This window comes from Haemaphysalis longicornis, unplaced genomic scaffold (genome assembly GCF_048455015.1).
Source record: "Haemaphysalis longicornis isolate Haplotype H1 unplaced genomic scaffold, Haemaphysalis longicornis Haplotype H1 scaffold_5, whole genome shotgun sequence".
Lineage (NCBI taxonomy): Eukaryota > Metazoa > Arthropoda > Arachnida > Ixodida > Ixodidae > Haemaphysalis > Haemaphysalis longicornis.
The window spans coordinates 9,515,882-9,540,495 of record NW_027526385.1 but is presented as its reverse complement, the minus strand read 5'-3'; the positions used below and the strand labels follow the sequence as shown (position 1 = coordinate 9,540,495).

At 46.2% G+C, this 24,614-nt stretch overlaps 1 long non-coding RNA gene across 1 annotated transcript in view; it reads left to right on the top strand.

The window, feature by feature from the left end:
- The first annotated feature begins 1,900 nt into the window (after positions 1-1,900).
- LOC144139037 (uncharacterized) overlaps positions 1,901-24,614 on the top strand; it is a 41,790-nt gene continuing 19,076 nt past the window's right edge. Inside the window, exons 1-2 of the long non-coding RNA XR_013316025.1 lie at positions 1,901-2,165; positions 23,170-23,398. This is a non-coding gene — a long non-coding RNA (uncharacterized LOC144139037). The remainder of the gene's footprint in view (positions 2,166-23,169; positions 23,399-24,614) is intronic.

Below are 24,614 nucleotides of genomic sequence, written 5' to 3'. Positions count from 1 at the left end.
TTCGGCATGTTAATCTCCCGAATCAATTAACAAACCAATCAATCGATCTATCGATCGATCAATTCGATCAATCAAAAAGAAAACCCGCGAAATATGAAAATACCACGTGAGGTGGCTTCCGCCCTCACCTTAAAGCGGTGCCCTCGAACAGGCTCCCACTTAATTATTCAAAATTACAAAGGAAAAGCAAGAAAGAAGAAATCTTGACCAATTTTGTGCCTGACCTGCCACATGGACCCCGCAAAACGTGCCGGTGATGCCCGATTCATGCATGCCATTATCAAAGTTATTCGCTCCTGCTCGGGTTCGTATCAGCTTATTTGAGGTCACTGGTTTATGAGGAACGTTGGAACGCCATCACGAGGTATTTATCATACTTTGCGTGCTTTCTTTGTCAGTTAAAATAAATGAGGGCGTAATTCGTCACTGGATATACCGCAGATAGGTGCCCTTGGTCGGTACCTGCAATTGACAGTTTAAACATTAGGACAGTGGGTCTGGAGTAACAAAAATAATTAAAAAAATAATTAGTAATTAATAACCAAATAATTACAGTCCGCTACTCCACTGTAGTGGAAACATTATGCCCTACGTTTTGTTCGGGCGACTCCATTGCTATTCGTTAAAATCTTGGTGCATGATAGCTAGAACATTCGGTATAGCCGAAACCTTTCCGAAGAACTAAATCTACAAACATACTTCGCACTTGCCAACATTCTTGAGAAAAAATAAGGTATTAGAAATATTTAATGCGAAATATCAATGCACTCGCTCTGTCCTTTTAATTGAAAGTATTTGCATACTGGGTATTTGCTATCGCTTTCTATCGCAAATAGCAAGTATAAAAATATACTTTTATACTTTCTATCCGGCTGCCTGTATATATGTATACTTTTTGTATACACGTTATAATAAATTGGTGTTTAAAACATTTTTTCCCACAAAGTCAGAAATACTCATTGAGAGCCTTGGTGCCTGGCGCTGTTTTGCGTCAAGCACACAAAAAAGGTTCCCCAAGATCGCACGAGTAGTGGAACGCGGGAAAACTAAATCACCTTTACTGGACACCCTCTGTGCTTGTCGTGGGAGCATTGAAAAAGAGGGGAAGAGCATGAGAGGTGTGCGAGGAGAGAGCAAAAGAACACAAAACAATGAACAAAAAAAGTGTTGAGGTAACAGGCTTGTGGAAGCAAAGAGACCCGGAAGCAAAGGAACCAGAATAAGCCATGCGATAAGGACATTCCAGCAGGAATACCGGGCGTTCCGGAAAATAAACATCAATCTTCCGAAAACTGTGTGGAGAACAGAATAAAGAAACGGGAAAAGAGGTCGTAAAGATCCCCGTGGTTTTTATGCCCTTTAATGGGCCATGAAGACGAACTACTACCTTGGTGAATTTTTAAAAATAGCCTTCACGACCACACTCAGTTCTACACCAGCCGCGGAAGACGTTTTAGAGCGCAGTACTTTGGTGCCAGCTACTCTGGTTTGACAGCTTCGTCGGCCTCGAAACCGACCGCGTGAAGCAGACACCGTATACAGAACGAAAACGGAGGAGAAAAGGGTGGCTAAGCTATGAGAGGGAGGGCGGCATGTCGAAGCGGCGCGAGCCGCTCCTGGGCGGCTACGCATGGCGAAAGCGTAAGAGGGTGGGAGGGAGAGGCACATGCGATGGAGACGCGCTGCGAGGTGCCATAGCACTGCGGGGCGTCCTGCGGTATTCTATCCCGTGTTTACATCGTAAGACGTAGTTCGAAGTCTATTCCTGATACGCACATCGCGATAACTCCCTTAGACGCAGTTCGCGCCGCCGACGCAGGGGCTTACTATCGCTGCGCTCAAGAGAACCCACGAATCAGTGTTGCCTCAACACACTGAAGCACTCAGGAGGGAATGCTGAACAACGAGGGAGGAAACCGGATGATGTGCTTCGCGTCCTCGTTCGTTCACGGCACATGCGAACAAAGTGACATTTACACTAGAAGTTGAAGCGCGGTTTGCGACGTGTTCAGCGGTGGCGAAGCGCTGCGAGATAACGGAAGAGTAGCGCATAAAACCGTGCGTTCGCTAACCAAGCAATCGCTTCCTTAGACGCAGCAGCTGTGCGCAAGGACCGAGAGGACCGGCGATGCGCCCGTATTTCGCAAGTAAGCGGTAAAGCAATGGTGAGCCATTTTTTAACTGTAAAAACACGAAGAGTGTCAAAAACTTTCAAATTATGTGCCACAGAGATGCGTTACGGGCCAGAAGTCAGAGAATGTTTTTGTGTGCTAAGTGCACGTTAGCAATAAAGCGACGCTCTCAACCCTAATTGGACGCCAGACAACAATAGTTCTTAGTGATGGTTTAGGTCGGCCGCGGCCAATCGCAAAAAAATGGTTCTGTGACTTCAGAGATAAATCGCTAGAGACATTAGAACTGAATAGTTGCCGCTGATTGTAACGTTTTGTTTAATATCGCCGTTTCTAGTTCAAAGTTTGCACTAAATTTGCCATGATTGTTATCCAGACATAGTAGTTTTTCTATTGAAGCCTAACTGTATTTCGTCTCTCCATGGCCTCTTCGAACACATGTAGCTGCTTGCCTAAGCAAGCGAAGTAGCTGCAGCACACTTCCTGGCATGGTGCAGCGTCTTGTTAGAAAACATTTCTCTGGCATTTTTGAGCGCTTTCCTGTCAGTTCTGAGGGTTTTTAAGCGAAGGCCACTTCCCTATTCTGAGAATCGTTTATTAGGCAGCGGGTATATTGAAGGTTTGTTTGCGAAGCTCGACGCCTCCGAGGTGTTTTATGACGGCGGTGTCATTCCCACTAATGCGCTGCTCACGGGCCCTCGTTCTGATTACTTTCCCAGCCTCGTTGTTTGTTCGCATGCATCGGCGCACACCCGCCCACCTGCAATACACCACATGTAGCAGCCTGCAAAGCCACATCTCTTTTATTGAAATAATATAGGCCACAATTTGCATTCCTACACAGGGCTTTCTCAACTTCGCGCTCGCCGAAAATTCTCATTTGGTCCAATATTACCTTGCGCTTTCTTGGAACTGGACAGGCTTTGATTTGATTGTAGGGTTAATATATAAAACATAAAAAAATAATAATTATAAAAAAACAATCTTGTAGTATTGAACGCGGTGACGCAGCGCAGGCAATTATGGGCGCTGCAGTCGAGGGCTCCGGATCAGTTCTGACCACGTAAGGATCTTTACACGGGACGAAATGTCGTACACAGGATCAGTTTTTGCTTATCGCCTCCAACAGAAAGGCGGCTGCCGCCGCCGCTAATCGAACCCACGTCCTCGTGCTCAGCAGTAGAACTGGACAGGCTACACTCACGCCTTAGCCAAACAGGTCGAAATAATAGTGCCATCTTGTTTTCGTTCCTCGCGTTTGAAAAGGCGCAAGGTCTACATGCCTCTAATTGTCATGCTTCTAGATTGTTGGAATTCCGTTGCTGCTTGCTCACACAGTGTATAATACTGGAACTTCATATACTTGAACTTCATAACACTCATCTGGGCCACAGCAACCTTCCTAGTGGCTCACATGCAATAAATACATGATATTATAGCAACTCATCAATAAACTAATTCAATACAGCTAACAAAAGCAAGCAGTTGTCAGAACCGTAAAATACCCTTACACACCAATTTACGTAAGCAATGCATATACATACACAAACACACACACACACACACACACACATATATATATATATATATATATATATATATATATATATATATATATATATATATACACGAGAGGGTAGACACACGTATGAAAACGATGATTCAAGTAACGATGTTGTAATGTATACCCACTCCCCTCTTCAATGCAATTGCCTTGAGGGTATTCAAAAAAATAAAAAAACGTTTCGACCGTTTTCATACGGGTGTCTACCCTCTCGTGTATTTTTGAAACCGAATCCCGGAACTTATTCATCGCTATATATATATATATATATATATATATATATATATATAGTATAAGTAAAGAGTCGGATACACAGCAAGAACAATAACAAACAATGTTTACTTACGTAGCGGCAATGGGACTTGCCTTCATCAGAGTAAAGTTACATGATTATGGTGTCGCAAACATTGAACACATTTCTTATATAGGTTTGCATAAAACTGTAAGAAGGAATGGAAAATGTTTCGCAAATGGAGAGTGTGCATACAGTCAGGCTACGCCTACGTTACAACATCAACCAACAAACAACAACAACAACAACAAAAAAAAAGGGGGGGGGGGGAGCAAGAGAGAGAAAAAGGGGTCGTGTTAACAATGCAGCGTTCAAGGTTGCACCATGAGGGGTCAACGTATGCCGCGCGGGTTGCAAGTTCAGACAATGAGGGAAAATGGTCAACCGCGGTTTGTAAAGAAAGGGAAGAGTATACAGCAAGGTATTCAGTGGCTGGGGAGACTGGTTCTAGGGAAAGCGAAGATGGGTGTGCCCCCCGCGGATGAAGAGAATAGATAGGGTGCACAAAAGAGCATTTCACAGAAGCTAGCAATCGAACAGGAAATAGGTAGGGTCACAAAAGGTTAAACATGAATAGATCACAAAGAGTTAAACATTCTTAAGTGGTGGTGGGAACGAGGCCTCCTTCTCCCGGACAAATGGCATTGTTGAGCCGCATTAAGCTAACAAAGCTGCTGTATTAGGAGAGTTTCTGCGAATTCTGATGGCAAACTCGAGGGTAGGAATAATGAACATAGTTATAAAAATTATGAAGCCGCTAAGTTTATTCGAGGGATAAGCACGTTAATTTTCCGTAACTTTCATTAATTCCAAGTGTGGCTGACCCAAACTTATAAATGAGATAAGATTCCCGAACCTCGCGGTCGTGGTGCGTTTTGAAGGCGGATTCTAAAATCGTTGCTTTAAGATGATCAAATGCATGCCCGGGACTGTTCACATGTCTTGACAGGGGCAAATAAGGACAGCTTTTTGCATGAGAGCGGTGATTATTGAACCGTATTCGGAAGGGCGTTTCAGTTTGGCCGATATATTGTTGCCTACAAACAGTGCACTCTAGAAGATATACGACATTAGCGGAGTCACAGTTAAAGTTACCTTTTATATTTACGTAGTAGTCTGAAGCCGTGCTGGTGGCGCGCTGTGTAGTGGTCATGTGTGGGCATACTTTACATCGGGGTTTATTGCAGGGCATGCAGCCAGTAGTTGCCGGTCGGTTGATACGAGAGTTAGTAAGAAAGTCCCCTAAATTCTTATTACGCCGGTAGACAACGCGTGGTGGTTCGGGGAATATGCTTTTTAAGCGGTCACTTTGCATTAGGATATTGTGATGTTTTTTTAGCACGGTTGACACTCTTGGAGCGGAGGATGAGTGGGTTAAAACTAAGTTAGTTTGCGGGTTCCCGTTCGGGGCTTTTTTCTTACAGATTTCGTTACGGTCTAATTGGTTGGCTCGCACAATAGCGTCGTCGATAACTTTTTCCGGGTATTTTTTATTCAGGAGGGAGGTCTTGAGTTCTCGACAGTTTGAGTCAAAGTCGGCTTGGTTTGAGCAAATTCTCCTAAATCGGTGGGCTTGGCTGTAAGGTATTGCTGTCTTGCAGTGTCTGACATGGCTACTTCGGAAGTGCAAATACTGCCGCGTGTCTGTCGGTTTTCTATACAGTTTAGTTTGAAGCCGACCTTGGAAGGTAGTAACGGTGACGTCCAGAAAGTTTACACTGTGTTCCGAATAGGAATGAGCAAGGGAAATACTAGGATGGGCTAGATTAAATGCCTCAATGAAGGTGAGGAGTTCCGCCTCACCGTGTTGCCAGATCATGAATATGTCATCAATATACCTTTTATAGTACATTGGCTTTAAATTTTGGGTGTCAAGAAAGTTTGATTCGAGGTGAGCCATAAAGATATTAGCGTAGTTAGGTACGATTCGAGTTCCCATTGACGTTCCGCTGACTTGCACGTAATGAACTCCGTCGAACTCAAAATTGTTAAGTTCAAGAATAAGCCTAAGGAATGTTTGGAGAGCAGAAGAATCGATAGGTTTGTCGCACGATGACTGCTCATACGCAAGGGATACAGCGGCGATGCCATCTTCATGGGGGATGTTAGTATACAGTGACGCAACATCAAGGGTGACTAGAAGGCAGTTATCAGGAATTTCAATTTTTGAGATGTCTGAGAGAAAGTCATTGGTATCCTTAATGAAGGAGGGAAAGCTGGGCGGAATGTCGCAAATGAGATTATCCACATAGCGCGAGAGGTTTTCGGTAACAGTGCCAATGCCAGAAACAATGGGGCGCCCTGGGTTGTTCACCTTGTGAATCTTTGGGAGAAGATAGAATTTACCGGCTACTGGGCTTAAGGGGATCAGGGAACGAGCCGTGGTTTCATTTATTGTTTTATTTTTAACAAGCTCAGCAAGTTTATCTTTGACAATTTGCTTATAATCTTGAGTGGGATCATTGGGTAGTGCTTTATAGAACGTCGATACTGATAGTTGCTTATTGGCCTCGTTAACATAGTCGGTTTTGTCAAGGATTACGATTGCGCCTCCCTTGTCGGCAGGTTTAATAATTATGTCGGGACAGCTTGCGAGTTCCTCTAGGGCTTTCTTTTCGTTGGTAGTCATGTTGTGGCGGAAAGAATTTTGTGTTTGGTATGCTTTTCGCACATCGCGTTGGACAGCTTTGATGTACATGTCGAGGCAACTATCACGCTGTGTGGGAGGGGTCCAGTGCTTATAGCTAGGTAGGGTTCTGCGGGCTTCTTCCGTCGCGGGGTGATCGTAGAAGTATTCTCGTAGCCTCATGAGGCTACGTAGCCTCATGAGGCTACGTAGTATTCTCGTAGCCTCAAACATGAGGCTACGAGAATACTTCTACGATCACCCCGCGACGGAAGAAGCCCGCAGAACCCTACCTAGCTATAAGCACTGGACCCCTCCCACACAGCGTGATAGTTGCCTCGACATGTACATCAAAGCTGTCCAACGCGATGTGCGAAAAGCATACCAAACACAAAATTCTTTCCGCCACAACATGACTACCAACGAAAAGAAAGCCCTAGAGGAACTCGCAAGCTGTCCCGACATAATTATTAAACCTGCCGACAAGGGAGGCGCAATCGTAATCCTTGACAAAACCGACTATGTTAACGAGGCCAATAAGCAACTATCAGTATCGACGTTCTATAAAGCACTACCCAATGATCCCACTCAAGATTATAAGCAAATTGTCAAAGATAAACTTGCTGAGCTTGTTAAAAATAAAACAATAAATGAAACCACGGCTCGTTCCCTGATCCCCTTAAGCCCAGTAGCCGGTAAATTCTATCTTCTCCCAAAGATTCACAAGGTGAACAACCCAGGGCGCCCCATTGTTTCTGGCATTGGCACTGTTACCGAAAACCTCTCGCGCTATGTGGATAATCTCATTTGCGACATTCCGCCCAGCTTTCCCTCCTTCATTAAGGATACCAATGACTTTCTCTCAGACATCTCAAAAATTGAAATTCCTGATAACTGCCTTCTAGTCACCCTTGATGTTGCGTCACTGTATACTAACATCCCCCATGAAGATGGCATCGCCGCTGTATCCCTTGCGTATGAGCAGTCATCGTGCGACAAACCTATCGATTCTTCTGCTCTCCAAACATTCCTTAGGCTTATTCTTGAACTTAACAATTTTGAGTTCGACGGAGTTCATTACGTGCAAGTCAGCGGAACGTCAATGGGAACTCGAATCGGACCTAACTACGCTAATATCTTTATGGCTCACCTCGAATCAAACTTTCTTGACACCCAAAATTTAAAGCCAATGTACTATAAAAGGTATATTGATGACATATTCATGATCTGGCAACACGGTGAGGCGGAACTCCTCACCTTCATTGAGGCATTTAATCTAGCCCATCCTAGTATTTCCCTTGCTCATTCCTATTCGGAACACAGTGTAAACTTTCTGGACGTCACCGTTACTACCTTCCAAGGTCGGCTTCAAACTAAACTGTATAGAAAACCGACAGACACGCGGCAGTATTTGCACTTCCGAAGTAGCCATGTCAGACACTGCAAGACAGCAATACCTTACAGCCAAGCCCACCGATTTAGGAGAATTTGCTCAAACCAAGCCGACTTTGACTCAAACTGTCGAGAACTCAAGACCTCCCTCCTGAATAAAAAATACCCGGAAAAAGTTATCGACGACGCTATTGTGCGAGCCAACCAATTAGACCGTAACGAAATCTGTAAGAAAAAAGCCCCGAACGGGAACCCGCAAACTAACTTAGTTTTAACCCACTCATCCTCCGCTCCAAGAGTGTCAACCGTGCTAAAAAAACATCACAATATCCTAATGCAAAGTGACCGCTTAAAAAGCATATTCCCCGAACCACCACGCGTTGTCTACCGGCGTAATAAGAATTTAGGGGACTTTCTTACTAACTCTCGTATCAACCGACCGGCAACTACTGGCTGCATGCCCTGCAATAAACCCCGATGTAAAGTATGCCCACACATGACCACTACACAGCGCGCCACCAGCACGGCTTCAGACTACTACGTAAATATAAAAGGTAACTTTAACTGTGACTCCGCTAATGTCGTATATCTTCTAGAGTGCACTGTTTGTAGGCAACAATATATCGGCCAAACTGAAACGCCCTTCCGAATACGGTTCAATAATCACCGCTCTCATGCAAAAAGCTGCCCTTATTTGCCCCTGTCAAGACATGTGAACAGTCCCGGGCATGCATTTGATCATCTTAAAGCAACGATTTTAGAATCCGCCTTCAAAACGCACCACGACCGCGAGGTTCGGGAATCTTATCTCATTTATAAGTTTGGGTCAGCCACACTTGGAATTAATGAAAGTTACGGAAAATTAACGTGCTTATCCCTCGAATAAACTTAGCGGCTTCATAATTTTTATAACTATGTTCATTATTCCTACCCTCGAGTTTGCCATCAGAATTCGCAGAAACTCTCCTAATACAGCAGCTTTGTTAGCTTAATGCGGCTCAACAATGCCATTTGCCGGGAGAAGGAGGCCTCGTTCCCACCACCACTTAAGAATGTTTAACTCTTTGTGATCTATTCATGTTTAACCTTTTGTGACCCTACCTATTTCCTGTTCGATTGCTAGCTTCTGTGAAATGCTCTTTTGTGCACCCTATCTATTCTCTTCATCCGCGGGGGGCACACCCATCTTCGCTTTCCCTAGAACAAGTCTCCCCAGCCACTGAATACCTTGCTGTATACTCTTCCCTTTCTTTACAAACCGCGGTTGACCATTTTCCCTCATTGTCTGAACTTGCAACCCGCGCGGCATACGTTGACCCCTCATGGTGCAACCTTGAACGCTGCATTGTTAACACGACCCCTTTTTCTCTCTCTTGCTCCCCCCCCCTTTTTTTTTTTTCTTTTTTTTTCTTTTTTTTTTTTGTTGTTGTTGTTTGTTGGTTGATGTTGTAACGTAGGCGTAGCCTGACTGTATGCACACTCTCCATTTGCGAAACATTTTCCATTCCTTCTTACAGTTTTATGCAAACCTATATAAGAAATGTGTTCAATGTTTGCGACACCATAATCATGTAACTTTACTCTGATGAAGGCAAGTCCCATTGCCGCTACGTAAGTAAACATTGTTTGTTATTGTTCTTGCTGTGTATCCGACTCTTTACTTATACTATTTCTGCGCGCTTTGTGAGTTTATCTTTCTCTAGATTTATCTATATATGTATATATATATATATATATATATATATATATATATATATATATATATATATATATATATATATATATATATATATATATAACTAGTGTTAGTAGAGACACAGACAAACAAGAAAGACGTAGAAAATAGAAATAAGTTTACTGACGTTTCAGGGAGAGGACTCCCTTTCTTCAGAGTACCGTACTCTGAAGAAAGGGAGTCCTCTCCCTCAAACGTCAGTAAACTTATTTCTATTTTCTACGTCTTTCTCGTTTGTCTCTGTCTCTACTAACCTTATTTTTTCGCGCTGTGTGTGAGTTTTTATCTTTTCAGACTATATATATATATATATATATATATATATATATATATATATATATATATATATATATATATATATATATATATATGTATATATATATATATATATATATATATATGTATATATATATATATATATATATATATATATATATATATATATATATATATATATATATATATATATATATATATATATATATATATATATAGCGAATCAGAAATGGGAAATGAGGGGCTCGGTGGAATCAGACAGAAAATAACGGTTGGAAGTCAAGAAAACCCCGGAAAGCAAAGGTGAGGTTGTAGTGGGTCATATAAAAACAGATGAATTTTTTGAGTCAGAAAGAAAGTGGTAAAAAACTGCCCGCCGGGTGGGATCCGAACCCACGACCAAACTCAAGACCGAACTGCGAGTTGTCCGAGTGGCGCTGGCTACCACCCCCCCCCCCCCCCGTGCATGAATCAAAAAATACCTTAACATCAATACCCGAGAAAGTGGTGGGGAAACAGCCCCGCCGGTATGCGTAGTGGTTATCGCACCATACCGGTATTCTGGAGGTCGTGCGTTCGGATCCCACCCGGCGGAAATTTTTCACCACTTTCTTTCTGACTCAAAAAATTCATCTGTTTCTATGACCCACTACAACCTCCCCTTTGCTTTCCGAGATTTTCTTGACTGCCAAACCTTATTTTATATATATATATATATACATATATATATATAGGGTTTAGAAATGAGGGGCTCGTTAGGAAATACAGAAAGAAACGCCGGCAGTCTACAACGCCAAAGAATGCATAGGGGAATGGTTGGACTATTTGTTACCGTTAGTGACGTTACATCATTATTATTATTATTATTATTAATTACGTGATAAAGAAAGAAAGAAAAACACGCGCCCAGAGTGGGGACCGAACACACGCCTTTCGATTAGATCTCGAATGCCTTACCGAGTTGGTGCTCACTCAACCAGGATTTCGGAAGGTAGTCACCGATTCCCAATAAGCCTACCCGAATTACCAGTCAGGTTGGGCGTCCCGACCTGCACTGCGTGTGCAAAATAACCACTACAAAACGGCTCCATTAAGCTCATCTGGGCACCACCTCCCGCTTCCATGGAGGGCAACTAATACGCCCACTAACAATCCTGCGCTTTTACCCCCGTGCTATGGAGCTGCACGAGGACAGTCACCCGCTTGTCACGTTCAGGGAGATAACCCAGCATTATCGCCTTCAGAGACAGACCCTACCTTCGCCGTGCCGTGACCTTTCCAAACAACAAACTCCCCTAAGGCTCATACAATCCGACTCCTTCCCACACCCGACGCGTCTTCACTTAATGCACCCGAATCGCTACGACGATGAATGTAGATTTTGCTCAGAAGTAAGACCACTCCGCCACATAATCGGGGTGTGCGACATTAGCCCTGAGCCCCCTTCTCTCTTTCCATTAACTACCCAACAAGAGCAATGGTTGATGCTGCTGTCCAGCCCATCTCTGCATACCCAGCTTCAGCTGGTTGACAGAGAAAAGGCGGCGCATACTGCTTATCGGCTCCAATGAAGAAGGAACCAGTCCCCCAGGTCGCACTCTTGGCCATTCATAAATCTCAGTAGCAGTATTTCCTCATCCTCCACCGTCTCTGCCGCCGATGTCCGCGGTGGCAGAGACGGAGAAGTAAGATCGTCTAACGGTTTGCGCTTCCTTGAATTTTATAAAAAGAGTTTACACTCATGGGCTACAACAATACAACTCTACCAACCACCGTTTATGCATCATGCATTGATTTGACCTTACCAATAATATCTCTATCAAGTAATAAATGCTGTGGTTAGGTGCTTTTCACTTCTCTCTGGATGCACTATTTGTAGAGCGACGTGCGGGAATTTAAGTTACGTCACATGGGTGCTCGTTGTGGGTGGCGTTTACCGCTTTTCTTTCCAACCACATTCACAGGGTGGATTGCCGCGTTTTTTTTTACTGCGGCGGACTAATGCTGTCAACTTTTTTCTCGTTGATTTGTGTTGGTAGCCATATTATTCATTTTCTTTATTTAGCTTGTGTTTTGGTACCAATAGCTTTAGTACGAGAAAGCGTGAAGATGCTGTGGGTTACCCAAGGGTGGCTTGGTCGCACGTTCTAACGCTTGGCGAGGAGAAGTTATTATTGCCCTTTCACCGAGCAAGACCTGAAAACGTTCGTACGTTTTGTTCACGTTTGTACCAATAAAAATGTCATACCGTGAAGCGCGTAAAATCTCGCAGTTGACCGCTGTCGACCCGAGTGGAAGAGTGAACAGCACTTAGTGCGGGCATGTCACAGCGAAATGACATCAGGAAAAATTACGCCCATCTTCCCACGAGGGAACCCTGGTGTGATGCGACGCATCGGGGGTTCAATTGGTGTTTCCGTTGGGTTGATTCTCTAAATCACGTGGAACGTGTTGTGAACGTTTATGATGCATTTCCATCACATGCGGGTGTTCCTATACGCGGGACGATAGGCGTAATTGTTGTGTCACACCACTCACTGAAGGGACCGTCGCTTCCATCACGTCTTCATCAGAAGAATCAAGTCAAGCTCGAAGTAGACAAGCACGAAATAGTCAAAGCAAGGTGACGTCAGTGCGAGAGCGAGTGCCTGACTGAGGCGCGATACCCGCTTTATATTCACAGCGGCGATTGAAGGAGAGGAGACAACGGAGGAGAGTCGCGCATGCGCGCGCTTGCGCGCACCGGAGCAGTTGTTAACGCAGCGAAGCCCGCGCCTAACAAGCGTGCCAGCTGTGGTATGCTAATGAGCCGGAGTGAGATTGTTGTACACAGCTGTGGGAGAGAAGAACGAAGGAGGGATGCCGACGTACGCCGCGACGACGATGCAGGAGGGACAAGCCCGAGAGCAAGAAATGCGTCGCATCTAAAAAATGGGAAAATGATCTGCGATGTCTCATTCTAGAATGCCAGAAAAAGCATCGCCGACATCGTAGTTGTCCAGCATGGGGTTGATAAGGGTGTAGCAATGAACAGTAATGCGTGTTGCGTGCGTGATGGTGTTTCTGAATCCGTAAGATTGGTAGATTGTTCTGTACACATTGTTGCAATTTTGGAAACAGATCAAGGTTAAAATCTTCATACATACAGGTTTTTTTCTTTTTATCACCAAGTTATCTAGAAATACTTCTTTTTCCAAAAACAAAGATGCCGAGAGTTTCATGAATGATATAACGCGCCAATTGTTACCCCTATGCCTCGCTCAACGAACAGCTTGTCGTATTAACAGGGTACTTGGTTGGTTACGCAGGTACATTATTTGAATTCCAAGTTTTGTTTTATTGATAATATAACAACACCACCCCTTGTTTGTGTTGGTGTGGAAAGATATGCTACATGATTTCCTGCAATATATATATAACTTGGTTAGGCTGGAGCCATGTTTCCGTTAATGCAATCACAACATAAACTAAATTGTGTTCCCGTGTAAGCACCTCAAGGCCATTCATAGTTTTAATAATGCTGATGCAATGCAGAAGTGAAATGTTAAAGCTCGTACTGTGCCTATCCTTAAATGAAGGCGTCACTTTATGGTTTGGCGGGAGCTACGTCTAAACAATCTTTACCCAGTCGTCTACATAGGCTACGTGTATTATTGGCAAGTTTTCAGTTTTGCGCACAATAATCTTTCCTGCTGTAGCCAAATGAACTTCCACTGTTTTTCTTTGCGCGAACATGTTGCCTTTCCATGAATCACTTTTTGTTTCTGGGCACAAATGCTCATTTATGTACACAGCCCCAGTCTCCGGGAAGGAAACCTCTACATCTTAGATGCTTGAAGCAAGCACTTTGTTATGCGATGAGCGAGTTACGAACTTAATCAAAAGTTTGGCTTAGCTTTGTCGTTCGAAGGCGCCGGATGGATCAGATCGATCTCCGACTTTTCCACACTGATACCCAGCTTAGCTGCAAATATCTTCACGCTTTCTTCTAAGGTAGTTTGGCCGGCTGTACGGTTTCAGTTCTACTGACCTAAGCTTTTGTAGCTGCTAGTTCAACTTTCAGTTTTTTTCTTTTCCGTCTTAAGAACCTCGTGGTCCGAGCGCACCTCCTTGAAATCCGAGCAGACATTCCCCAAGCTACTCTGTATGTCGTTAAAAGTGTCGCGCACATACTTAACACACTCATTTACCACTACTATGTCAAGTTCTTACCTTAAAGTTTCAATCTTATTAGTCATCTCTGGAAGTACCTTTGCCAGCTCTGACGGTAGGAGGTCGTTTGTGGACCAATATCACAGAAGCAGCCGCAGACGCGTCAGTGCACATAGAAACAGAAATTAAAATCGACGTAGCTGTATCAATCACACAGCACGCATTCGGTGCGTGATCGGCAGTGACCGTGCCTGATTCGCCCGCTGCTGTGATACACCGTCGTCTATCCTCGTCCTTATATTTTTACCGTCTCCAGTGTCACTGACTCTGAATCTTGTCGGCGCATGCGCGTTGTTGTCCCGTAGCTACCCACGCAGTTCGGCTGCCTTGATCCTTGCCAGTGCAGCTGAAAATGAACCGCGAACTTGTTTGCTTGTTCCAATCGTTAGCCTGTAATGATGATGGTTTGGGTTTTGGGGCAAGGCAATCTGGGGAAAAGAGCGCCAAACGAAAGTATACAACAGAAACAGTGGCTACTAAAATGTGTAAGCCAGAATAACAGTAAAAACAATAAAAGCAAAGGTGATGGCTTGTGTATCAGGCCAGTTTTGATTCCGCATGATAGAAAACGAGGTTTAAAAAGTAACATCAGACAAATATTTAAAAACGCGTTGCAGAGAAAACATGGCATTGTCACCAAAAAACAAGGAAGTGTGCAGCGGAATGTGTCGTCTGTATAGTTCCTTGAACTGTCCCTGTCTTGTGTCGAGTGCCTTTCATGTGATTAGGATGTGGACTACGGATAGGCCCTCCCCACACCTGCTACACATGGGTCTTGGTGAGCTAGTGAGCAGGTGTGTTCGTGTTACATGTGTGTGGTCTATCTGTATCCTAGCTAAGGTAACTTCAATGTGTCTGTTTTGGGAGACAGTTGGGTATCGTCCCAAGTGGGACTTTATTACGTGTAACTTGTTATCTGTCTGTTCATTCCATTGTGCTTGCCATTTGTTACGAAGATGTTGTGGGATTTCTGGCTCAAGTTCACTCCGCGGTAGTGTTGTTATGGCTACTGTGTTCCTGATTGCGGCGACAGCGGCCCTGTCATCCGCAACCTCATTGCAAGGGATCCCAGCGTGGTCTGGAACTCAGCACAAGACCAAAAAAAGTTTTTTGGCATATATAGACATGATAGTGTTGAGGGCCGTACTGACAATTCTGTTTTTGCATGGCTTGTGTGATGCGAATGAGCGCACAACACTCAAGGAATCAGTATATATGATGGACTTTGGAATTCTCTGTTCAAGAATGTATCGTAGAATGAGTAAGATGCCGTATGATTCAGCTGAGTAAATTGTGGTGTATGTGCTCATGGTTCTGCATGCATCAAAGTTTGGCCCATGAGCAGCGCAAGACATCATGGTTGCTGTTTTTGATGCGTCACTATAGAACTCTGCACATTGATACTTATACGGCAGGGACAAAAAGTGCTGCAAAATAGCACTTTTGGTAGCCTGGCTTTATCAATTTTTAGGAAGGACAAGTCACAAGATACAGGGTGAAGCTGCCAGGGTGGTAAAATGTCAGTAAAAGAAGATGTGTAAGTGTCTAAAAAGGAGATGTTGAAACCCGAAGCTTCCTCTCTCGCCATAAGTGTGAATGGCAAAGGGACTGACGGGCGATGTACAAACAGTGAAGATGCGGATGTATCATTAAAAGCAGGATTAAAAGGATGGTTACTCAGCGATGAAAGTTTAAAAGCGTAGAGCAAGTCCATTTACGTTCGTTGGTCCTCAATGCACCACTTGTTGCATTCAGCATAGAAACTCTCGACTGGGCTAGTGCGGAAAATACCCGACGCAAGGCGTAACCCCAAGTGTAACACTGGGTCCAGCATTCTTGATGCTGTTTCTGTCGCCGACCCATACACCACACTGCCATAGTCCAAACGAGACTCAACCAAAGCAGTATACAAGCGCAGCATGAGTTCTTTGTCAGCCCCATACGATTGGTGGGAGAGAACCATACGGATACTCATTGTTTTGAGACATTTATGCTTCAGTTGCTTGATTTGAGGAATGAATACGAGTTTGTGTTCAAACACAACACCTAAAAACTTGTGCTGCTTGTTCACAGAAAGCGAATTGCCATTCAGAGTAGTGTCTGGGTCCGGACGAAACTCACGCTTCCTGGAGAACACATTGGAAGTGCGTTTTGCAGGATTCAGCCTAAAACTATTCTTGTTTGCCCAGCCGGCAAGTTTGTTCACGCCGAGCTGGCCTTGTCATTCACAGAATGGCATATTACATGATTTAAGATATATGGACATCATATACATAAACTGAACAAAAAATGGTTTTTGGCAATGCCTCATGGAGCGAGTTCATCTTCACTATAAAGAATGTGCAGCTCAAAGCACCGCCTTGAGGCACGCCATTTTCCTTAACATGTATATTAGAGAGTGCACTAACAATTCTTACTCGGAAAGGTCGTTCAGACAACTAGCTAGAAAGGGTGTTAGGCATGTTGCACGAAACACCGAATGACTTCTAGTCCCTGAAGATACCGTATCGCCATGACGCGCTGTGGGCATTTTCCATATGAAAGATTGTAGTGCAGAACTGTGTGTGAATAAAGGCATCTTTTATGTAGGATTCCATCGCAACAAGTTGATCGTTGTTGGAGCGCCCCGCCCTGAAGCCTGCCTGGCAGCTCTTGAGAAGACCGTTGTACTCCAGGAAGTACACAAGCCACAGGTTAATTATCTTGTCAAAAAGCTTGCACAGGCAGTTTCTCATTGCAATGGGTCGATAGCTAGTGGAAGAGGAAGGGTCCTTCCCCCCTTTCACGTAAGCTACAGCTATAGCCTCCCTCGAAGACTTTAAAAGCTGCCCCGAAAACCAGACTGTTGTATAAGTGAAGGAGTGCTTGAAGTGTGTGTGCGTGGAAGTGTTGTATCATTGTGTACGTAATGTTGTCTGGGCTTGGAACTGAAGGTGTAGATGTGCTCAGAGCAGACTTCAGCTCATGTAGTGAAAACAGGGAGATGTAAGACGCCTAAGATTTATTTTTGTCGCGTAGGTACTTCTTTTGACAAGAGGATTTATGCTTCAGGAAAGTGTTCGTGTAGTGTGCTGAACTGGACGCATGTTGGAAGTGTTGTGCGAGTGTGGTAGCCTGGTCTTTAAGTGTGTCACCTTTTGTAGTGACCAGGGCAGGCTGTGTGTCTGTTGTCCTGTGAGTTTGCGTATACGTATCCATACCTTGCGTCTGTCTGTGTATGAGTTTGTCTGTTATGAATGAGTGCGAGCTCTCTCTTTTGCCTGATGGCGCGCACGTTTTCCGAACGCCTTTGGCCGTTTGTACAAGACGAGGTTACCGGACGTGGGTCACCAACGAAGGATACCCCATGCCTTGTTCTGGGCCTCTCGCGCCCACCTACAGTCCTCATTTCACCACGGCCTCCTCTGGTTGCGCGGAGCACCAGAGCGTGGGAACGGTCTTTTCGGCCGCCTCGAGGATGAGCTCCATTAGTAGTTAGGAAGCTCTTTCAATGCCTGTTCTGGGAAGATGGACTGTGTGGGCCTTTACCTATATATGTTAGTGAGGTGGGGGAGTGGTCACTGCCGTATGGGTCAGTGCCTACACCCCACTCGCGACAAGGAAAGAGAAATGTGGAGCCAATAGCCAAGTCAAGATACGAGTGTGCGTTGTGTCCTATATTTGCGTATGTGGGTTTATTTTTGTTGAGGCATGCTACTGAAGACGTAAGAAATTTCTCTATCAGGTGACCTCGGGCATCCGTGCCAGAAGAGCCCCAAAGAGAGTTTGCGCATTAAGATCGCCTGCGAGGGTGTATGGTTCGGGCAGCTGGTCAACCAGCACACCGAAGTCAGACGGCGAAAGTGTAAAATCAGGAGGAATAGATATGAAGCATGCGGTTACCAACGTAATATTGTGCGAATTGCTACAGCCTCAAGGACAGTGTTCAATGTGACAGGGTGGCATGCTAAGGACTTCTGGGCGATTATTGCCACACTGCCCGAAGAGTGTGTGCAGCGATCCCTATCCATTCTGAATACCATATAGCTATTGAAACAATTTGAGTGCTTGGAATTCAAATGTGTTTCCTGAACACACATTAAACTTGGCTGACTAGCATGCAGCTTCTCGTACACGTCAACAAGATTATTAGATGGCCCCTGGAATTTCCTTGTAGAATATTTTCTCTTCCCATTAAAATGTGTTAGAGCTACTTGAGTGTGACTATTTACGTAGTCTTTTGGGGCTTGCACTCTTGGGAGCGTTTTTTAACCTTCGCTGGACGCTTTGATGGAGAGGCCCGCTCCTTCTGCTGCGAAGCAGACAGGAAAGGTCCCACATCCATGTCATCATCAGGTTTCGAAGGGGTACCTGGTGGAACGGAACTCCCGGACTTGGCACCCTTTCAGGTTGCCTTCACTCGAGCCAAAAGCGCGGACGGCGTCAGAAGCGCCCATGGTAGCACAGGTAGTGCGGCGGAGGTGGGAGCTACTGCGGTTTCCTCCGTCTCCATCTCCTCCGTGACCCTCGTGTGTCCTTCATGCCGGTGGAAAGAAAACACTGGATGCAGCAGCATCCCCAAGGAACGTGGTTGCCAGCACAGCCACTGCAGACTGAGCGGGTGGTGTGGTGACGATTTGGGCCGCCGGAGGCAGCCCGACGGGGGGGAAGGTGGGGGGAGGCAAGGCGGGAGGGCGGCGGGAGCAAGTCCGACTGTAGTTACAGGGTCCCAGCCAAGACCAGACGCCGCTCTGCTCCCCGGTGAGCTTCTTTGGCGTTAAAGAAGAGGCACACTTCTATCACGCCACTGGGAAGGTGATATTTTCGTTGACGTTCAAGGCAATGATCTGTTTTTCTAGTTTGTACTTTTCACAACTCCTAGAATAGGGAGCCTGTGGTCCCTCGCCGTTCGCACAGGTGAAGCTCTCAGATGCGCAATTGTCAGTTATGTCATCATGTGCTGCACCTTTTGCGCATATCAGTTTACCACGGCAAGAGCTTGTGCCGTTCCCAAACCGCTGACACTTGAAGCAGCGCGTGGGTTGCGCACGTAGGGTTGGATTGGACATGTCAAGGAACCTGTGTTGAGCGCCTCAGGAAGTCTTGAGCGGTGAAGCGTCAAGATTATATGCTTTGTTGGTATTAATTGGTCATTTCGGCGTACGGTGATTCGCCTCACTGCTGTTATGTCCTGATCTCGAAGGCACTCGAGAAGATCTGCTTCCGTCTCATTTATAAGATCTCGATCAGAGATCACGCCCTGGCAGCTATTACGGCTGCGATGGGGCGTGATCTTGATATCAACATCGACCTTGCGCGTTTGCCTGAGGAGGCAGAGGATTGTTGTTTGTTTTCTACTTCTATCCAAACTCCCATTGTGAGTTTCTTTGCCGTGCACGACTTTTCGGTAAGGCTTTGGAGAAACCTGGACATTAGAAACACAGACAGGGAAGTCATGGACTTTGTCTTGTCAAGAGAGTCGATTATAAAAACAGCGACTAATTATTAGGCTTTGGGGCGAGATTGAATGCAAAGGAGGAAAAGAATCTTCGGTGCGGCCCCTTTTCAGGGACCGATCTCGTTTGGAGGGGTGTTTGAAAATACTATATGCTATAGTTTAGAAGCAGCAGGGAACGAGGGTACTTTCTTCGCTCGGGTTACCCTGATACCGGGAGAGGTCCCGGAGCTTCCGGAGCTCCCGGAGCTCCCTACCTGGCAAACAGACACAGAGCCCATCCGCCGGAGCCTGATCTGCGCTCCGACGGCCACCGTTTGATGTTTCTTCCTTTCACCTTAAAACACATCACCACGGTAGGTTGCAGCTTATGCTGGGAACTAAGGGTCCGTGGTGTCGCCAATATCGCCACCAAGATGGCTGAAGGTGCCCCTTGTGGGGGGCAGCCTGTAACAATCACACGGTACGCATTCAGTGCGTTTTCGGTAGTGACGGTGCCTGAGTCTCCTGGTGCTGTACTCAATACTGAGTGAACTACCACAGATAGAACTGTTCCGTGTTTGGGCCTACAGCCTCGGTTTCCACTGCAAATGGGCATAAGCCATAGATTAGGACTCTGTAGAAAAGAGAGCCGTGAACTCTGTTATACCCCGTGGCTCTCCTACATTTGGTGCTGGTACCATAACTTATAATGAGGGCCGCGGTCGACCTTGTCTTCGTCTATGAGTAGGCAGTTTAGGTGCCCTGGACCGTCGTGGTGGCTTGAAGTGACGCTTCTGATTACGGGTAATGGCGGGTAAAGCACTGCACGGGCCTGATTTTCAGGCCCGAGCCCGGCCCAGGCCCGTAACACGTAGCCCGAGCCCCGTCCGGGCCTGGGCATTCATAAGTGAGCCTGGCCCGAGCCTGGCCCGGGCCCGCCATCTCAAGCCCAGACCCAGGTCGGCCCGGTAATTTATTTTTTGGCCTAGGGAGGGCCCGCGCGTGTGTGACCAGGCCCGTTCTTTGACGCTGAAGAAAGTTTGTTTATTATATTCCGAGCGATCAGACGGAGCATCTAGTCTGTACAAGCACGTCATGAACTGAAACGCAAAAAATAAGGGTTTAAAAGTGCACGTAGTTTAGCTTTCACCATCTGCAGTTCACGCCACATCGGCGTAATAATAGCTCGTATTCTTACACGAGAGACACCATCACCTTTGATGACCACACTCTTGGCAACTTCACATGGTGTTATCGGCCAGAAGTTGGTATTGCTGAATTTTTTTGATCCGCATTTGAATCAACGAGTATGTATGTGCGTTGAAATACTTCACCTGCAGTGGTTGTTAAGCGGTGGTGTTTCTCTGGCACGCTAGGTTGATTCCCGGCCACGGCAGCCGCATTTCAATTGGTGCGACATCTAAAACACACGTGTACATACACAGACATAGGTGCACAGCTCCAGGATGTCTGGATTAATTCCTTCCCCTCTTGGGCATTCCTTGTAATCGTATCTTTGGTATGTTATACAACAAAATATAAAATCTTGATGCAGTACAAGAAATGTCATTACAATTGCAGCATAGCGACCATCAGACCTAGCAAAACACGTTTTTAAAACAAAATGCGTACAACTAACACCAAAAAGCGCGCAAATATAAACGAAGAATATTCATTTTGATGCTTTTTTCTACACTTCACGTAGGACCTATTAACGGCCGTGCCTATGAATTCAAGCCCGAGCCCGGCCCGGGCCCGAGGCATTGAGCCCAGGCCCGTCCCAGGCCCGCCGATAATCGACTTCGGGCGGCCCGGACCGGCCTGCGGGCCGGGTCGGGCCCGGGATTTTGGGCCGGCCCGGGCCCGTGCAGTGCTCTAATGGCGGGCGAGACACGTAGCATGGCGGTGATATGCCCTTCGAACTCCAACGAACCGTTATCGCTAAAGGACGTGTAAAAGGGCCTTAGCGCGCATCTTTTAACGCCCGGACAGTCGTGGATGGGTCGGGTTCATGTGGAGCGAGCATTTGGGCGCCAGCTGCACGGCGTTTGTGCGGTAGCTTCTAGCAGCGATACGTCGGACCAGAAAACGCGGCGTCGTTTGGCGGATGACCTGGCGATAATGCAAGAGGTGTATAGGGAGCTGAACCACGACTGGAGTATTCCAGGTTTTGACTCACTGTTGCCGTAAGAGCTTCGTACGTTGCAAGGTTTCGGACGTCTACCGCCGCTCGCTCATTGTTCGCTAGCCCACAAGGTTCGTGGTTTTCGGGCAGGTCACACGGGAGGACGGTAGCAATGTCCAGAATGTTGTGGCGGCTGAGAGCGTCGTGCATGGAAGAGTCACTGTTGCTGTTGCTTCAGCAGGATGAAAGACACATGGTCATAACGGCTTATGGTGGGTGCGTCCTTGTGCATCTCATTCGTGGTTGACTGTACCTGCCGTGTAGTCTGGCACTGAGGGAGCAGCGCTGCGGTGCAGAGGTCATAGGGTGGTGCTTTCAGCCGAGGAGGAAGTGACGTCACCGCCTGGATATTGCGTCGCTCGCCGGTGCCTTCGCGTAGAGTCACAGAAGTGGCGAGGCGGGCGCTGTTCGGTGTACGTCCGCGATGTCGTAAGCTCCCAGACCCGTCGGTGTAGGTGTAGACCCGTCGGTGTAGACTCTACCTCTTCTGCGCTGGAGGTAGAGTCTACGATGGCGGCACTCGTTGCAAGAAATGACGCCGATGGTGCTGAAGGTTTGAGAGAGCGGCGGTGAAGCGTATGCCGACCCTTCCGGCACCTCCTGTGCTGTAGACGGAAAGCAGTCGTGCCCGAAGCCGCAGTGTCTGAGCACGGCAGCGCGAAGGTCATCATGGGGGGTTTCGCTGGGCGTTGGGAGGGCAAGAGCGTCTGCCTAGCGGAAGCGTCTCCAAGAGGATGAAATGCTTAAGCAGCTGAATGGTGACGTAATTCAGCGAGAAGGTGGCCTCAAGCTTGAAAACCCAACCTCTGAGGTGGCGTGCGTTGACCACCGGTATCGGCGGGTCCTCCACGTCGCTATGTTGGTGGGCCCCACGAAGAATATCAGGCGCGGAACCTCCAGGTAACAACTTGTAGGAAAGGAAGCCGTGGACTCGGTTATGCCCTGTGGCCCTCCTACATTTATTGCGGGTGCGTAAGGCCCGGCCGAAACTTAGAGAGTGGCGTAGACATGCCACCGCCCCTGGAGCGCCGTCGTATTCGAACTCCTGTGGCGCGTGCCACTGCTGACGCTGCAGGGCACGCACTGCTGCTGATGATGGTCGGCAGCTGTTCATGATGAGGATAGTGGCGCTTCAAGCAGATGATCATGATGCGCCACTGCAACTCTAATGAGTACCTGTTCACATTGCAAGTGTGTCGCTGGGTCACGTAAACCTGATTGGATAACTGACAGCCAGTGTCTCCTATCTTGCAGCCATTATGAGAAAAATGACCTAATTAACCCCTGGGTACCCAGTTTTGCAACATGACGACAGCCTTCGTTGTATCTTGTATTTCAGGCACCCCTATCGATATCAACACCGTCGTCTGCACCGTCAGCCCCGACGGCCAAGACATCGTGGTGCCTCCGGACGGCGTGTGCACTTTTATATTTTACGAGTCGCTGTACAAAAAAGGCGCAGACAAGCCATTCGATCAGAAGACGTCACCAAAACTACAGGCCTTCTTTAATCTGGCTGCAGCTGCCTCAGAAACCAAGTATGGGCTCTCCCTTGACTGCAATAAAAGGTAAACAACAATCATTAAAACAAGAGGTTGATTAAGTTATTGTAGCCTACTACTTGGTCTCCCATGTCGTTTTCGTCGTCTCCGGAATTTCACAAGGTTTACCGTAGCTTAACAATCAGTTAAAAACGGTTAGACGCCAGTCAATGGTGTGGTTGAGATAATGTGGAGTAGGGCCTGTAAGGATGTTGGTAGAGGTAACCACGGAATTGAAAGAAACGGTACCTTGTTTATTTGGCTGAGGGTGACTTCGTGAACGCCGGATGCGGGGGTGGGTGTAAAATCAGAAAACCTAGTTCTCAGGAAGAAATCAAGAGAGGCGCACTATCTCTGAATTTGAAAATTATTTCACGAGAGAAAGGGCTAATGGGTTTAGGCACTATTTTGCAGCGAGAAGGCTGTAAGGCCGAATTTCTAACCCTCTGTATAACTGGGAATTCCGTTTATCTGCAGATATCTATATACGTACGTCACTAAGTTTTTCTAACAACGTTTTGAGGTATCATATATCGCCAGCACAACTGAATTATAGCACGTGGTGCCGGAAGTCATGTTCCGTGTACTATCATGAACTGTTCGCAAAAAAGCAAGCGCCCTTCTTGGAATAAAGATGGTCGAAACGCGAAGCTTTCTGTGATACACATCGAAAGTCCACTATCCAATGAGCCAAACAGCAAATCTACGACAACGGTCGGATAACCAAATGTGATATGATTTAATATTTATTCCCTGTGATTAGGTCATCTGAATGTGCTAATTAGGGTTTCTCAGCGTACCATCTGTCTGCCTCTTAGAGAATGCATTCATCATCATGGCTCAATGACATGAAGGTAAACTGCATTTTTTCTGAGACAATGAAGCACACTATGCATGTGAGCACTAAATTGTTCGTGCGGTGTGATTGGTGAGCATCCTGCGGAATCTCATTAGGAAAAGTTGGCTTTTCTCCAGTTATTTTCTGACACTGCCACTAGTGGGAGACGCAAAGCTTCGCTGTAAAGCCACAACTGACGCAGCTAAAATAACGAATCTCCGGTTGAGAAGGCGGAAAAAAAGCGCTAAATAAAAACACAGGACGAGGAGTGGACGGGCCTGACAAGAGAAATTGTGGAAGCGGCCGAGATAGCAAGGTCGAGGGATCAATGCGTCAGCAGGCCGTCTGTAGCTTTATCGAAACTTGAATTGGCTTTGTTGTCGTAGGCGGCACGTCACAGTTTGT